This window comes from Cajanus cajan, chromosome 11 (genome assembly GCF_000230855.2).
Source record: "Cajanus cajan strain Asha chromosome 11, NIPB_CcT2T_4, whole genome shotgun sequence".
In the NCBI taxonomy this organism is placed as follows: domain Eukaryota; kingdom Viridiplantae; phylum Streptophyta; class Magnoliopsida; order Fabales; family Fabaceae; genus Cajanus; species Cajanus cajan.
In genome coordinates this window covers 10920221-10934430 of record NC_138527.1, presented here as the reverse complement: position 1 = coordinate 10934430, position 14210 = coordinate 10920221, and positions in this window count along the sequence as shown.

Sequence of the window (14210 nt, the reverse complement as noted above, 5' to 3'; positions counted from 1 at the left end):
CCTAAACTTCTTTTGGCCCATTACTATTGGATGTCCACTTGCTTATCAAGTGGGTTGTACATCCAAACTAAGCCAAGTTTGCCATCCAAGTTACAAATTAAGTCACATGGCATTGATAGTGGCATCTCAACAACTTGTTAAATGTAATCATTAGTTTGGTAGTTGTAATGATTATGCTAGGTAGTTAGAGTTAAGTTAAGCTAACCTAGGTTATTCTTAAGCAAGGATTAGGTTAGCTTGTTCCATGCGTTTCTAGACAATTAACTAGACTTCTAGGCATTTAACTAGAGTTGGTTATCTTAAGTATAAAATAGCTAACCTTTGTTACATTTAACGATTGTTAATCTAACTTGCACCATAAGCCAATCAATCTCTATATATAGTTTCTCCTTGTGTATGGCTGAACACTTTGAGTGTTTTATCGATTTGGCCGAGTTTTTCTCTCTCACAAAGCTTGTTTATCTCTTTGAAATTCTTTATTTTATCTTATCCTCTCTTGAGTATGGTGAGAAATTGAAGAGGCTTATCATTCTTCAAAAGTGTGGTGTCATCAAGGAGACTCTCTACATCATCTTGTGTGGTGAAAATGACTTCTATAATCCATGGAAGCCATTGAAGAAGCTTGAAAGACTCCAAGAAGTGAAGATCAAGGGAATGGCAATGGGTAAGGTCTGGGTAAGGTCTGGGTAGGGTCCAATAGTACTCGTCCCTATACCCATGTTTAAAAATAATACTCGTACCTAATTTCATACCTATGCTTGTTGGCTACCTGTGTGCCCATACTTGTACTTATGACCCCATATTTTACTTATGTGTTCTTAGAAAATTAAACTACCAACATTCTTTGAATAATACAGCACAACCTATTCATACATTCTCTAATTATATTCCATTAGCTTTTTTGAAGTTGGAACAAAAAACTTTCCCAAAATAAAATAAAATATTTTTTATTAGTAGATAAAATAAAACATATGTGAGAATAGTTGAGAACCTTTAAATTTAACAATTAACAACCCCATTGTGATGTTATATGAAGTTATGACTAATGAGTTTTCTAATAATTAACAGCCCCAACGTGGTGGTGATGTAGGGATGTGAGGTAGTGAGACATCTGAAGTTAGCAGAAAAACACATAGAAGGGGGGTTGAAATGTTTGTGTTAGTACGAAGGAATTTTAGCAACGTTTTCGCAAGAGTAATGCTCTTCATCTAATGCACTTTTGAATGTCAGACGGTTACACAAAATTTGGTTGACATAATTTCATTGCTTTTGAAGGATTCATCGTTTATTGATAAAAATGTTTTATAATGATAATTATTGAAGTTCTAACATTTTCCTTTTCAAGATAGTTTCACTTGAAGACAAGTAAAGGATAAAGCTTTTCAGTCTAATATGTTTGTTAAACAAAATTTGTGTGTTCGTCTGAAAAACGGTTTTAATGAAGAATAGATAGTAGACGAAGATTAATGGTAATTTGACAATTGAAAATAATCTGCGTCTGAAATATAGATAGAGTAGTGTAATTATTTTTATACTAGTTCACTCAACTGAGCTACGTCCAGTCTCTTCAACTTGAAGGGTTCCACTAGATATGAGATAAAGTACACAAGTATTGTTAACCACTTCTGGCCCGTTGATTTCACTCATCAATGCTAGTATATTCTTCTCAACCTCTTCAGGCTAGCAGTGAGTATTATGAACCACCCAGGTTAGAACCACTCCTGGTCCAAGTATTCTCGACCACTCCTAGCCCAAGTATTCTCAACCACTCCTAGCCCACTAGCTTCACTCACCAGCTCTAGTATTCTTACACCACTTCTGGTTCAAGTATTCTCGACCACTTCTGGCTCGCCAGCTTCACTCACCAGTGCTAGTATTCTTAAACCACTTCTGGTTCTCCAAGTATTCTCGACCACTCCTGGCTTGTTGGCTTCACTCACCAACGCTGGTATTTTCTTATCAGCCACTTCTGGCTAGCAGTGCGTATTCTTTGACAAGCCCCTCCAGGCTTTACAAGCATTCTTTTCCTAGCCTCTTCAGGCTTTACAATGTTTGCTAGAGAGTTGTGGTTTGCGTGTATACATAACTCTCACAGAGAGGATTGGGAAATTTCCTACACTCACTAAGGTTTGCTACCTTATTTTGAGTGTGTAGGTTACTCTCATGGAGAGGATACATAAGTTTACAACACTCACTAAGGTTTAGTCCATCACTAACATTTCAAACACCTTAGTCTACAGAGATAAAAATATAATATTACATTGTACATATGACTATGTATGCTCATCTTTGGTCTCTGTCTCGTGGGCTTGATATCACTCTTTTTCTTCCAATCAAAAGCCAACCTCTTAAGGTTTGAGATAGTGATATATATATATATAGATATATTTGTAGAATCTGCCCGTTGCAATTGTCCGTTGAAGCAAATATAGTCGTAAACGACCAGTTTGATCTTCTCATTTAATGCTCAGATTCGTGCATTAAATGTTGTTTCCCGTTCATAGACAATGCGTGAAGTTTCCTTACTCTGTTAGTAGCTGTGTCTGAATATAGCAGAGTCCTAGGAAAATTTTTGTCCTTTTCTAATCCTATAGTTGTGGAACTTTTGTCCTTGCCTGAAAAAGTGATGTATTTTTTCTGACATATGCATGATTTAGTGTTTGAGCATGTTCTTCTTCTTTCTTCTTCTCTTCTAATAATTCGAATGACTTCGTGTGTTCTTCTGTGAGTGTAGACGATATTCAAATTCTCCTTTGAGGCTTGATTTCTCAGATGATTGCGTGACATTCTTCGTCTGCGTCTGGTAGTCGATATTTAGTTTAATACTTTGACCTTTGTCTAATCATCAACATTTTGACTTTTCCTTTCGTCTTGGTCAACCTTGTATATGGTTAGACTTTCCATTTATTTTGGAGTTTCTTCTTGGTCGTTTGACCATCTTCCGTCTGAGTCTTTATGTGTTGCCTTAAATTGTGCTTGGCATGGTCTTGTTCCTGATTTGGCTTGTTGAGTGCTTATGTTGGCCTTCCATTTTGTAGCGTCTGATGCTTATGCCTCTTCGTCATTTTACCTGTTCTTATGTCTTTCTGAAACACTAACTCACTTGTTAGAGATAACAACATATATATATTATATTTGTCTCACTCAAAACCTTTGTGGGGATTTCTTCGTCTGACTTAACAATCTCCCCCTTTTTGATGATGACAAATATAATTAATCAAAATTGTTTCAGATAAGCCTTGGAAACTTGAAGTGCCTGATTTTAGTTATAACACATTGTTTATTAAGTTATTCCTTAAAACGTAACTCTCCCCCTGAGTGTATGTTCTCCCCCTTACTAGATTATCCCCCTTTTTGATTCATCAATACGTATAACAAATTTTGATATCAGATATTGTTATTTATTTCTCCCCTTTTGTAATCATCAAAAGGAAATTGAGAGCAAAATAAGTAGTAGGGTAAAAAAAATGTGTATTGAATACCAATAAGTGTGTAAAATAAGGATGATCAAAACAAAATACACATTGTATCCTTCTTCCTAACATGACTAAACTAGAACATGTTGTCCTATCTTCCTTAATATGATCAACTAGACGAAGGTGGATCTTTTGAAAGCTTGGAGGCAATTAGATTAAACAGATTGTCAAATCTGATGTTCAGTTCAGCTTTGAATTCATTGAAGGATTCAATGGAAACATATTGTTGTGCTGGTTCAGAGGCTGATGGGAGTGCCTCAGAGGAGCGGACACTGAGATTGGCTCAGCAGAGATAGGCTTAAACGTGTGGGATTCAGATTGTGCAGCTTCGAAGGGAGCATTCTAGGGCATAGGCATACTTGGTTTCCATGATGGAATATCCTTGCACCACTTATACACAACCTTATGCCATGTGTTTGTGATAGCCTTCCACTCATCTTTGTATAGATCGAGATTGAAAAGGGAGGAGTGGATGAAGTATCTCTTGCTAAGAGCATCAAGATCAGGCCCTCGTTGTCTGTTAAGAAAGGCAACAGATGTGCCACTGAAGTGTATTACTTTGCATGGGGTCATCTTGTAGACACCCAATTTCGTCTGGGGGGCATACACACAACAAGATAGGACATCAGAGAGCCCAAAAGCCCAAATCAACTATTTGTAGTGGCCCGGAACGGGCCGTTCCAAAATCGGAACGGGTCGTTCCCAAGTCCGGAATGGGCCGTTCTCGAATTGGAACGGGCCAATCTAAGACTTCTAAAAGGCCTAAAAATTATAGGTTGGAACGGGCCGTTCTAGACCAGAACGGGCCGTTCCAAACCAATCAAATGGCCTAAAATTTGTATCCCAGAACGGGCTGTTCTGAAATCAGAACGTGTCATTCTAGTTCCCCGGAACGGGCCGTTCTGATTTCAGAACGGGCCGTTCTAGGGTACAAAATAATACATAACGTTCAGATTCGGAACGGGCCGTTCCGAATCCAGAACGGGCCGTTCCGGCCCCCATCTGATGCCTATAAATAGAAATCTCAGCCACAGTTCTCTAGACCCCAAAACTTTCGTCCAGCACTCCTTAGAGCTCGAAATTTCTCTCTCTCTCTCTTATTGTATTTCTTGAGTTTTGTGAGCCTTATTGTAGTGTGAAAGGTTGCCACGAAGCACCTAAATCTCCATATTTGAAGATTAATAGAGTCCGTTCAAGAGGTATTTCAGTTAATTTTCTTTTCTCTCTTTTATTTCTTATCTTTCATAAATATTGTTTATAATAAAAGCAATCATGTAGACATTTTAGGGTCAATTGTATAATTTAAATTTTAAGCATGTAAATAGTTATTAATAAAAAGGGGATTTAATATTTATATTATTATTGTTTATAACGCTAACTTCATCATAGGGTACCAATTAACGGCACTGTAGAGGTGCTTAATACCTTCCCTACACGTAACCGACCCCCGAACCCAATTTTGGTTATCAAGGCCATTATTGGATTTTTAAAAACCTTTTCTTTTTCTAATGTTTTGAGTAAAACATTGGTGGCGACTCCATGAACTCATTTTTCAAAACCATTAATTAAGGATTAGTCTGGTGTCCGGGCATTCTTTAATTGATGAGATCTTTAAAAGGATGTCTAAACCATTAGTCGCGAGATCAGAAATTTTCGGCTTGCATCAAATGGCGACTCCACTGGGGACGTTTTACGAGGGTCAAGCCCATTTAATTGATGAAGTTAATAAAATAAAAATAACAATTTAAATATTTTCCCCTTTACTTTGTTTGCTTTATTTTTTTGGCTTTAATATCTATTTGCTTGTTTAAATTCTGAACTTTTTGAGATAAAAATTGTACACAATTCTTTGCACACAACAGTTCCCTCTACACCCGGGGGCATGAGAGTAATAAATATAGGGAGTGGTTGATGTACGACCGGCCCAAGTTTGGCCTTGGAGCCTGCGAGCCTTGTCAAAAATCACACTCAAGGTGATACCCGGTTACTCTAGCCTGAAATACTGCGACAGACCTTAGAGTTTGCCAGGTGACGGCGACAGAGATACTGGGTCCCTATAATGGGGGCACCTTGGGGGCCTTAAGACCAGTGAGATTAGAACTGTCCTATACAAAGCACTTTTCTTGCAGGGACCACAGACCAAGGATTTAAACGTGACTGTTCGCGGGTGTACATTTGTTTGAGCATATGTGTATTGCATTTGTGGTGTTCTCTTTTTGTTCATTTCAAATAGAGAGGAATTATAAACAAATAGATATTAATAAAAAAATATCATAAAAAATTTAACTCCCTTCTATATACCCTAACTCTAAAGCATCATATAGGATAGCCTATTAAAAAAAACAAAACAAAAAAAAATATAGTAAAAAAAAATCATGCATCATAACCCTTAGTCAAAAACATGATAAAATTTAGGTAAAAAATAAATATCATGCATCTCCTAGGATAGTGCATTATCATACATTCATTAGAAATGGAAGGCACATATAATAGTATGCAAAGAATGTTCTCTAAATAAAAATCAATGAGAATGATATCCGTTGAATTTCTCAGTGTCTTTGCATCCTATTTTACGTTTCATATAGATAACAAGGGAAATCAAATTTGTGCGTGTTATCCGGATAATGGAAATTACTGTAATCAAATGCGAACCTTGACACATCAAATTGGGAAACACTTATCAGTAATTAGGGGCATCACACGCCCAAATCGATGATTCAAACACGAAGACTTTCCCATGCGGAAACGGCAATTGTCGGGATAGGAGGAATGATCAATAATGGACGAATCCTTGCTTCTAGGGAATTACAAGACAAAACCAATTAAAGAATAAAGGCATTGCATGACAAAAACCCGCTAGGATGAAAACCCGTAAAGGGCGTCTTAGGAAAAAATTAGGGTGAAGAAAAAAGAATCAAAATCCCGATAGGATACGTCCTATGCAAAAGTTAGGGACGTATAAAAATAAGAAATGTCTATCTGAGTTGGAATCGAAATGTGGCTCGAGTATTCCCTTTAGAAAGCAAGAATTCATAAAGGTTTCACTCCGAAATCGAAACACCCACATTCAAGCAAGTGGGAATGCGTTCTTAACGTAGTTCAACCAATCGTCAACCATGCCTCTCTAGGGGGCAACCTCGGTTAATCTCTCTGTGTATGAATCACGAACTCGGGGTATGCCCGAGCCTTCGAGCTTTGTTAAAGGGGCACGTGTGAATTGAAAATTCTATTTTAATGCCATACACTTTTTTGCTTCATTTCTCTTCTCCCTTTTATCTACTCTAAGGCTCGTCAACAAACCTTAAATGAACAAGTACATTTGAAATAAGGACGTCATCAGAAACAATGGCTTAATACGCAATAAAAAATACATAAAGATCAATCAAATTGGGCATGACTTGTGGACAAAAGTCCAAATGAAATCAGCGCAAGGGGCATTCCCCTTTAATGAAGGAATGAAAGATGATCACAAATGCTGCAAAGACAAAAGCCTGGCAGGAAACCCACTAAGGGGGCTGCGCAAAAATTAGGGCAAGGTCTGCAAGGGAACACATCTCAAGTAACCTAGGAAAAAGTTAGGACAAAGCAGCATCACGAGCTGAAAACCGAAAGGCAGCTCGGGAAGATCATTTAATCAATATGCAATCCCAAGTCATCGCTTAACTTTCAAGGAAATAATAAGCCAACGTGGAAAATGATTTCCTCACTTTGAATGTGCTTGTTCATCAGCCTAAACCACTAGCCTACCTCGACCAGCCATTCTTCTAAAATCATTTTTGAAAAAAAATCCTTTCTAACAAAACTTCTGCAAAAAAATATATGTATATATCCTCTTCCTCTCTTTCCTCTTGACCTATATGGCATTAAGATAAATTTGAAAGATACATGAAAAATGCACAGTGAATACTCACAGAGGGAAGGCTGAGATGTCCTCAAACAGAGGTTAGAGACGCTTGACCACACATCGACTGGATAGTCAAGGAGCCACTGAAGCTTGGGCTCAAAAGAACATATCCCGACAGTAATCAAGATTGGCATAGATAGAAAGAAATCGTCAACATTAACCTTAACACGTACAAGTTAATTTCCTGACAAAAAAATTGAATTGCATATTTAGGAACAAATACATGAGCATAAACTACATTGCATGCATATGAGGTAGGGGCATATGGAAGGGCGTTACACAAAAAAAAATGGAATAAATAAAAGAATCATTCCTGTCTTGCATTTTCATTGCATCCATGCATCCATACATTCTACTTGCTATGGGTCAGAAGGACTCATCAGGACAAAGCACTCGTAAAAGCTCAATAGCCAAGCATGAGTCGAAGCTGTGTCAAATGGCAACCCCAAGTGATTCTATGTGCCCACTAAGCAAAGACATACCAATAGTGGAATAGAATGGAATCAACCAAATAAGCAAACCCATAAGCATGAAGAGGCCATCGCGCCCTACTCCTCAACTGAATGAAGGATGATCCAAGAGAATGCCAAGACCAGGAATGCTTTCCTTACCAAAGCCAGGAGTGGCTTCCAAAATAATACTTGTCAATAAAGATTCAACAAATAACATCATGGGAATAGATCCCTCCACTAATGATTATAATAAAAAAGCAAAAACAACATGAGAAAAAGGCAAGCTTCGTAAATGTTGAAAAAGCCGAAGCATTAAAAAAATAGCAAAAAAAGGCAAGCTTCAAACATAAAAGAGCTGAAGCTAAACAAAAATGAAATTCAGAAAAAATCTACCAAAAGCAGGCGCCTGGAGAGGCATCACAATACTCACGTGGCAGGGGCAACACTGGAATCCCTGCCATCCATCCACTTCTCTGCCCGCCAACACAGGGGCACAACAAACATCTCATGCCCATCCACCTAGGGGCAGTCTTTCATTCCACAACAATCAATCATCAATGAATCAAAAGGACTCAGCATTACGCCTGGAGAGGCATTACAATACTCACATGGCAGGGGCAACACTAGAATCCCTGTCACCCATCAACTCCTTTGCCCACCATCACAAGGGCACTACCTACCAGTAATCCTCGTCTTCATCAGACGTCTTCCCATAGAAAAGGGGCAATCACATCATCATCATCAGTAGGCAGCCTGGAGAGGCCAGGCATAATAATACTCAGTATTTACTCCTTTGCCCACTATCACAAGGGCACCACCTACCAGCAATCCTCGTCTTCATCAGACGTCCTCCCACAGAAAAGAGGCAATCACATCATCAGCATCAACAGGCGGCCTGGAGAGGCCGGCATAATAATACTCACCATCAGCAAGCGGCCTGAAGAGGCTGGTACAATAATACTCACAATATCAGCAGGCGGCCTGAAGAGGCCGGCATAATAATACTCACAACATCAGCAGGCGGCCTGGAGAGGCCGACACAATAATACTCACAATATTAGCAGGCGACCTGAAGAGGCTGGCATAATAATACTCACAACATCAGCAGGAGGCCTGGAGAGGCCAGCACAATAATACTCACAATATCAGCAGGCGGCTTGAAGAGGCTGGCACAATAATACTCACAATATCAGCAAGCGGCCTGGAGAGGCTGGCACAACAATACTCACAACATCAACAGGCGGCCTGGAGAGGCCGGCACAACAATACTTACAATATCAGCAGGCGGCCTGGAGAGGCCGGCATAAAAATACTCACAATATCAGCAGGCGGCTTGGAGAGGCCGACACAACAATCATCAACATCAGCAGGTTGAAGAACCGGATCTCCACCTCACTATCGCAAGAAAAGCAATTAAGAGCCGAAACAATGGAGCATCTACTTGAAGACCGAAGGTCAGGTGTACAGTTCGTCAGCCTTGTTACCCAATAGAGTATGCAATCAATGCTCAACTGCTCTAAAGGGTGAGGATACGAGAAAATACACCTATCTAAGGAAAACAACACAGAAGCACCAAAGAGATGAACAGAAGACCCGGATGAAATGTCTACGTCTTTACTTGCCTTTGGAAAAGCAACACATTACTATTCCAAAGGACAAGTAAAGAGGGGCAGCTGTAGACACCCAATTTCGTCCGGGGGCATACAAACAACAAGATAGGACATTAGAGAGCCCAAAAGCCCAAATCAACTATTTGTAGTGGCCCGGAACGGGCCGTTCCAAAATCGGAATGGGTCGTTCCCAAGTCCGGAACGGGCCGTTCTCGAATTGGAACAGGCCGTTCTAAGACTTCTAAAAGGCCTAAAAATTGTAGGTTGGAACGGGTCGTTCTAGACCAGAACGAGCCGTTCCAAACCAATCAAATGGCCTAAAATTTGTATCCCAGAACGGGCTGTTCTGAAATCAGAACGTGCCGTTCTGGTTCCCCGGAACGGGCCATTCTGATTTCAGAACGGGCCGTTCTAGGGTACAAAATAATACATAACGTTCGGATTTGGAACGGGCCGTTCCGAATCCAGAAAAGACCGTTCCGGCCCACATCTGATGCCTATAAATAGAAATCTCAGCCACAGTTCTCCAGACCCCAAAAATTTCGTCCAGCACTCGTTAGAGCTCGAAATTTCTCTCTCTCTCTCCTATTGTATTTCTTGAGTTTTGTGAGGCTTATTGTAGTGTGAAAGGTTTCCACAAAGCACCTAAATCTCCATATTTGAAGATTAATAGAGCTCGTTCAAGAGGTATTTCAGTTAATTTTCTTTTCTCTCTTTTATTTCTTATCTTTCATAAATATTGTTTATAATAAAAGTAATCATGTAGACATTTTAGGGTCAATTGTATAATTTAAATTTTAAGCATGTAAATAGTTATTAATAAAAAGGGGATTTAATATTTATATTATTATTGTTTATAACGCTAACTTCATCATAGGGTACCAATTAAGGACGTTGTAGGGGTGCTTAATACCTTCCCTACACGTAACCGACCCCCGAACCCAATTTTGGTTATCAAGGCCATTATTGGATTTTTAAAAACCTTTTCTTTTTCCAATGTTTTGAGTAAAACATTGGTGGCGACTCCATGAACTCATTTTTCAAAACCATTAATTAAGGATTAGTCTGGTGTCCAAGCATTCCTTAATTGATGAGCTCTTTAAAAGGATGTCTAAACCATTAGTCGCGAGATCGGAAATTTTCGGGTTGCGACACATCTAGCAATACCCACGCAGCATGAGGGTGTTGGATTTTTCTTCATCCGAGAGACCAGATGAACTAGCTTCCTGTTCGCACTTATACATAAAGTTTTGATAAAACTTTTCTGCTTCGTGTTCAGTATATATTAGTGCCCACGCAGGATCTTGTTGCCAATCCAATTTTACTCCTTTATGGTAGCGAACCTCAACCTTTGATGGCTTGGGCATTGGTCTTAGATGAAGTGCAGGTTCCTTCATTTTATTTTGATCAATTGTAGGGAGACGTGGGCAGGTACGGTCAGGATAAACATAAATTTGCGTTTCTGTTGGAGTGTAGAAAGAAGGAGGTATGTACAGTTGCAAGGGTATATCTATACATTGGCGTAGGTGACCTACTGCTGCTCGATTCGACGTTGAGAGGGAGCGATAGTGACCTATATGTACAAGAAAAAATTTATTAGGAGAATTAAATAATTCAACCTTTGGTAGACGGGATGGAGACTTCTTTGATTTGGTGGATGACGAGATTATCTCTTTGGAAGGTGAGGAGAATGAGGATTGTTGATGTAGAGGACGGATAAGTTGGGGAGTCCCTTGTGGTGGAGTCCATTCGAATTTGGACTTGATTACTCCCCTTGATAGATTTTCCTTTTGAACGTTGGTGGAGGAAGAGCGGTTATGGCATCGAGCGGTAGAGCTAGATATGCCTCAGACGGAGAGAAAGGTACATCTGGGAAGTATGGTTGGCACTCGTACACTCCTTCTTCATACTCATATTCTGGCACGGGAAGAGCATTTGAGGGGGTCAGGGAGGAGTCTTCAATTATTTGACCATGAGGGTCAGTGACAGTAAGTGTAGGGAAGTGTTTCAATAGGAAATACATAGACGGAGGATGTCTGGGCAGATCTTCTGCAGTCTAGGAGGAAGTCGAAGAGAATGAATGAGATTCTTGCATGAGTCCAAAAGCAGGTGGATGAGCCAGAATGGAGAATGGAGCTGGAGGAGGAGGCTTCTCCAGGTAATAGTACTTCGGTCCATATGTAGGCTTGTTGGACAGGATGGCTTCATACTTATGAGTATTCCCTTGTGAATCGCGCAGAGGGTTCCCTGAGGCGTCTAGTATGATTGAGCCTTCCTCAAGCCAGGAGTACATTGGTCGGTAATATCCCAGGGCATGTGAAGTGGGTGTCTACAAGATATAGCGTCCGGACCAGTTGATGGGATAACGGGAGCAAAGCACACTAATCGTTTTGTCAACAATGTAAGGTCGTCGCTTTGAGCGCAGACCAGACTTTGTTTCTTTTCCTTCAGGATTTGATGCACCAGGGTAGATAAGTGAATACTCATTTGTATTTGGAGGCATCCCTTCTGGAAGTAGTGGGTTAGTTGTTTCTTTGAGGGAGAATGATGAGGAGAAAAGGGACAATGGAGGCAAGAACCAATAATCAAGTTTGATAGCTAATTTCCTTCTCCTTAGAGCCAAGGTGTTTACAGAAGAAGTCTATAAAGAGATTATAATTAGACTTTGAAGAATGTAAGTTGGAATGGAATATAGAAATATTACTTACTAAGTAAGAATGTACAGTGATGAGGGAGGAAGAAACGTGCTTTTGAGTCTTTGTTGAAGCTGAAGGGACGATGACTTCAACTGCTGGTTCAGCAGTAACCACCTTTCAGCTACAAATGGAGGAGAGCATGTTGTCCTCTCGGGTACAACCACATTTGATGCAAGCCTTATAATTCTTTTTCGTTTAGGTTGAGGTGGTACAATAGAAGGTAGGGGAGCCATTCTTTTCAAGGTCATCCCAATGGGTTGGTCATCTCTAGTATCAGACGTAGAGTCTTCGTCTGATCGGTGGATTGTCCTTCTTTTAGTTGGTTGTGCTACAGCAACCAGAGATTTATCTTCTTTGGAAGACGGAGGATGAGGACGCTTCCTTGTTGAGCGCGTCACAGCTTGTCCTTCTTCGATCTCCGCCTTAACTTTTAAGGCAACTGTGGGGTCAGAGACTTTGAAGCTAACAGGCATCTTCCCCAAGTTAGTTTTTCCAAAGATAATGGGTTGCAATCTCTTGTCTCTTCCCATTTCCAATATCTCCTACTTCTCACCTTCTTCAAGAGAAAAAAGGGTGTGATAGACATTGTGATCCCAGAGGATTTTATTGAGAAGCATGGTATGAACCACAAAGTCATTGCAATCCTTCAGGCACCCTCTCCAGTGCTGATAAAGGATCTGTGGTAGATTGAAGGCTCCTCTAGTCATCATCTTAAACAGGCAGAATTTGTGCATGTCTGAGATGCTATCCTTGGCACCCACTTTATGAAGAATCGACTTGTTTAAAATTTGTTGAAAGATCTTGGCTTTGTCATTGAGTTTGTTGTGGACGATGGGTCCCTCTTCTCCTTCCTTGTGAATGGTCTTGATGACGTTGGTTAATCCACCGGCGTCAAACATCCATTCCTTATGATAGAGAAGATTTGTTCTTTCGCACCCAATGGCTTGTGCGATAGAAGTGGGACAGACCCTGACTTTTACTCCAAGTACGATTCCCTCGAAAAATCCTGGAGATGTCCTCAGGGATTCATAGAATAGCTTTATCAGACTAGGGTAAACGACCTCCTTAATGTTGAAGTAGCCAAGGATTCCACAATCGGCAAGGTTTTCATAAATAGGTATTACCCATTCCTTCATTTGCTCAATATTGAAATGGTGTTCCAGGTAGATGACTGGTTTTTCTTCCGTGGAGAAGGTATGCGTGCAGGTGGTAGCTTCACGCGTTTCGTCAGGAATGATGACAAATGCGACTCCTTCAGCTTGAGCACCCATTGTTGTAAGTGTGAAGAGTTTGCGAGAGAAGAGTTAGGGTTTTGGGAGGAAGAGAGAGAGAGCTTGAAAGTTCAGGATTTCAAATTCTGAAGCGTAGAGGATACGTTAATGAGCGTGAGAGAGATGTAGTGTCTTGTCGAAGTTCACCTATTTTAATTATCTAATTTTTTTTTATATGACGTGGTACCCTTTGCCTCTCCTTGTGCAGAGTGTCGTATGGCTCGCATTTAATTTAGGGTAAGGGATCTGTCTTTTCAACCCAAACCCCAAACGACGGTTTTTTCATTTATCAATTTAAGTATTTTATCTTTTAAATGCGGAGAATGTTTGTCTCCGACTGTACTTCGTTCATTAATGACAATTTTGACAAACTAAATTTTCTGGACGCAAGAAAAGTGTTTTGCACACTTCATCTGACGAGGAATCTCAGACGCTATAATTTCTCGTAGTGTCCTCAGGTGTATAAAGACGCAGCAATTCACTATGTCTCTGTCTGCATGGACACAAGACGGCATGTCCGACGATATCTATCCTAATATAGTGTAGATTATGCTTTATTTGAGTGAGTAAGATGATACCTATTTTTTACCTATATCAGTTGTTCGTCTTTCTTCTTTTTCAGCTTCCTTTGTCCTTCGTTCTTCTATAGATCATCGTATTCCCCTGCATTGTTAGATGCTCAACCCAAGGGGTCAAGCTCTGATACCAATTGAAGTTAGCAGAAAAACACATAGAAGGGGGGTTGAATATGTGTGTGTTAGTACGAAGGAATTTTAGAAACGTTTTCGCAAGAGTAATGCT